General features: G+C 34.5%; 1 long non-coding RNA gene across 1 annotated transcript; it reads right to left on the bottom strand.

Moving 5' to 3' along the window:
- On the bottom strand, window positions 1-4079 carry LOC107608632. Its single transcript, XR_001612948.2, has 4 exons — window positions 3528-4079; window positions 3307-3408; window positions 2982-3178; window positions 1-221 (listed from the first exon to the last, which is right to left on the bottom strand). It is a non-coding gene; the product is annotated as an uncharacterized LOC107608632 (long non-coding RNA).

The following is a 4608-nucleotide window of genomic DNA, read 5'->3' as shown; positions in this document are numbered from 1 at the left end:
TCAAGGATAAACATTGCAAATAATAATAACAATCACATAAGTATTATTAATAGTAATTCTTATACATAAGAAGTCATATAAACCCAAATACAACACCTACCCCTCTGTCAAAATAAAACCTCAAAGGACAAGAGCGAGGGGACTCTATGAAAGCAATTAAAACCATAAAGAAAGCCTACTAATCGCTTGTAGCTTCATATTGTATCTTCAAACCTGTGTCACTGAAAGGGTGGAAAATTTGGGAGTGAGAACCAAACCACATGTTCTCAGTAGAGGTCGAGAATGCCGTGAAAGTAAAGAATAAAGTGCAAATAGTTAATTTCATTCAGAGACATCTAAAAGAAAATTAACCCTTTTTAAAAGCATTAGTTAATTCTTCAAAATCCTAGACCCATATTTTCTTTATAAAACTCTTAAAAGTTTCCTAGACTATATGAATGACCAACTTGTTCCAAGCATAGGTTCATTAAGTCTATGCTGAACCAGTTTGATTTTTCATACTTTATACAGAACTAGACCTCAAATGTACCAATCACGGCCTCAGGCCCAAACAACTCAATCAACATCCAATCACCACAATCCAAATAATCAGTTACAAACATAGGTAATGAGGTTCAAACACAATCAAGAGCAATTACATCAAGTATAGCAATTAGCAATTAAACAGAATTATTCACTTAGGCAAACCAATTACAATATACACACCTAAACAATATCACATAGATGCATATGATGAATGTCTAGTCCTAGTATAGGCCATGAGCTCATGTGTCGGTTAGCACCTGCATTCCCGACATTTATCTGGTCACGAGTTCACGATTTCCCGGATACGATTTTCCGTTCAAATAAATGCGCATATAATTATTAGCAGCTCTATTGAGACAGCCTCTGCTTTCTACTCGCAGGAAATATATACTCTTGGGAACGGAAAATTACTCTTGGGTTGCCTCAGGGCAACAGATAAATAAACAAACATCTCTTGGGTTGCATTAAGTAACAAACAAATAAATAATATCTCTTGGGTTGCATTAAGCAACAAATATATATATAATATCTCTTGGGTTGCCGCAAGCAACAAATAAGCAAACAATATCTCTTGGGTTACCTCAAGCAACAGACAATCATACAATAAGTACTTTACTCTTTCCTTTTTCTTTCATAATTGCAAATACGCAAGCGGGACTAGACCCACGCCCTTGCCAACAACCTCATAAACCAAATAATCTTTTCTTAAAAGAATCAGTGAAGTTATCATCAAGCCTTAAATTTATTTTAATTAAATCCTTATACTTTTTATAAAAATTTGGACATAATTTCCTCTAAAAATAGGACTTAACAACCCTTTCGGGTCCTTCTTTCTCAACATCTCACCAACCTCTTATCAGTAATTGCCACAACAATATATTCTCAAAAACATTTGATAATAGTATATAAAATCTATTTTCTTAAATTCCATATCCAAGTAATCACCAAAACAACATCGGCAATCTAATTTCAATTTTATTTTTAAAATATCAAACGAATTCGGAATTATGCAAACCTTATATCCATGTGACCGTCTCGGATTAAGCTTTCTATTAAACTAAAAATCACAATTTTTCACTGCCTCTAGCTTTGGAAATATAAGCAAAACTGTGACTGCTCTGTAGTGCCTTAAAACCAGAAGACAGCAACAACATACAACATTCGAAATTTCATATAAAATCCAAATTAAATCCAACCACCTTCAAAATTAATGTGGTTAAACATAACTTATCCAAATTTATTTCTGAATTGGTTCCAGGGTCATACCATTTTTAATGAAGAAGTTACGTAGCTTGGAAGTTAGGTAATTCTCTGCAGAATTCTGTTTTACAAATCATTGAGCACAACCTCTTCCAAGTCCCATAACATACTTATTAAAACATGGAAAACCCTGAAATTTAAATCACATATGCTAAACATACTTAATTTTCACCTCCAATTTATTGCATCTCAATATCTATCTAGGATCAAAAGTTATAAACTCTCAAAGTTACTAATTTAAGAAAACAGAATCTGGCTTTTTCTGCATAATGCATCATCTTTCAAAATTTCATATCTTTAAAAATACAAGTCCAATTGTTCTGAAATTTTATGGCATTAAAATAATAGGAAAAAAGTTTTATTTAAAATTGGTTCCATTTTAAAATTCAAACTGGAAAATTTCCAATAGAAGAAACAAGTTGCTGCTGTGTTAAACGTTCTGCAGAAAAACCAGATTTGACATCCATAATTCAAAAATTTACCATAAATCATAAACTTAATGAAAAAGTCTCAAATTCACCAGTCCAACTCCCTATATTCCCAAGCTTAATCCAGACTTAGTCCCACGCAAATCCGATCATCATAGAGTTAGTTATAGATTTTCAAAGTTTCTAATTTTATTTAAAATAGTGCAGAAAATCAGATCCACAATTTAACTTTGAAAAATCATAACTAATGTTCCAGTTAATATGAAACCTTCAAAATTGAATCTCAACAATCACACTTAATATAATTTACTTAACATTTAAATTCTCATTATTTCAGTCACTGTAGAGCCACTGATTCACTTTCAAAGTTGCCGTTTAATTTCAAGAGAACCTGATTTTCAGCAAATCATTTTGTATTCAAAATCCAACCCTTCAATACCCCTCAAAACCAATTCCAAATCAACCACCAACCAAGTTCATTAACATTACAATATACCAAATAACAGCTCAACGGCAACAAATCCAACATAACCCATTAAAATTCAGAAATTATCAACAATTAGTCATCAAACAATTCCCAATGCGCATAATCAATCAATATCACTAATCAACAATTCCAAATCACAATCTCAACCATTCCAATCACAATTTCAGCCACAATTCAATATTCGCATAATCAATCAATTACTCACAGCTATTAAATCTATTTGTAGTTATTCAATAAACCTTGTAGGTATTCTTAAATTGAAATCGTTTTAAACCCCCTACCTCGATGTCGCAATTGCATAATTTAACGTAACAATTCCCTTTCGTTTTAGTTTCATGGCAGCAGCGGTGACTGTCACACAACCGGAATGGCAAAGGCAGCAATCGGAACAGTAGCATTGTTAATCTTCACGGCAGTGACCGGGGTTGTAACCAAACAAAGGATTCAAATTGGATGGAAATTAAGAGCAATCACAGCCCTGGAGATCTCAAGACAAGGCACATACCGGGATCAACTCAGAACAAGTGTAGCAGTGATAATAAAATGTGTAAATAGACAATAATCAAAGAAAAGATCAATCCAGAATTAAAGTAGCATCGGACTCACCAATAGCAACTCTAACAGATTCATAATAGCATCAACACCGGTACTCCAAATAATAGCAGTAGAGAAACAGGTGCAGCAAAGGGGCATGAACGACAGGGACGACTAGGATCCAGATTGACGATGGCGACAACAATACAAACAGGAACATACATTATTGTATTCAGAATGAAAATATAGTAGAGAAATAAAATCGGGAAGCAGAGCACGAGCAAGAGTGTTACAGTTTCTAGAATGGAATTGGGAACGCAGGGGAAGCTGCTGTCGGGTATTTCAGTGGTGCTTCCCTTCAAGCTCAATGATGATTGAACTATGACGGCGAGCTCCCTTCAACGAAGGTGCTGATGGCGGTGCGCGGCGTTGGCAGCGACGACTCCAACGCGGCGACGAAGACAAAGCTTCTTCTCGGTCAGCGGCTTGCAGCTCACAGTTTCCTCCCAACATCGTTCTTCCTCTCCTCTTCATGGTTCTGTTTCCGACGGTGGTGACACGTGTGACGGGCTCCACGGCTACGCGGCGCAACCTCCTCTCTCTCCCTCGCGAGTTCGTCCCTCTCTCTTTCTCCTGACGCTCTTGATGACAGACGGCCTCCAAGGTGGCAGCAGGAAACTCAAAGGCGTTCAGTCTCTACAGCGACAGCAGTGAGACACCGGTGATGGCGGGATGGACGGCGGTTGGACGACGATGTGGTGTAGCCCCCTCTCTTCCTCTCAGCTCTCTCAGACGCTCTCCTCTCCTCTGTGTGTGTGACTGCATTTTGGGAGAAAGGGAGTAAGGGGTTAGGGTTTGTGAATTGGGAAAATTAGGGTTTCTAAATTAATTTGGGAATTTTGGGTTAGAAATAAAATATTTTTTAAAGGAATAAAGATAAATATGAATAGATATTTTGATAAAATTGAAGGGTAGAGTAATCTTAAAATTAAATATACTCTATTAAAAATATATAAGAACATTATTTATCAACATATTGTTAAGTTTAATTAACTATTTCTAGTTTAAATTATAAAATAAGTATATTAATCACATTTTTATAAAATGTACTTTAAACTCAGTATTAATTATTCGAATTAAATGATATAATTTTTTATTAATTTTCTATTATCAGAACTTAATTCCAAATTATATAAAATGATCAATTGTAATAAGATTACACAAAAATATTTATTAACTTAAACTCAAAGTATTTATAAAAAATCAATTTAATCATCCCTAATAAATTAATCTCTAAGAGCTCAACTAATAAAATAAGTCACAATTTATTGATAATAGGAGTTACTTAAATTAAAATATACAATCCTTTCTTAT

Source organism: Arachis ipaensis, chromosome B07 (assembly GCF_000816755.2).
Source record: "Arachis ipaensis cultivar K30076 chromosome B07, Araip1.1, whole genome shotgun sequence".
NCBI lineage: Eukaryota > Viridiplantae > Streptophyta > Magnoliopsida > Fabales > Fabaceae > Arachis > Arachis ipaensis.
This window is presented reverse-complemented; position numbering and strand designations above follow the sequence as displayed.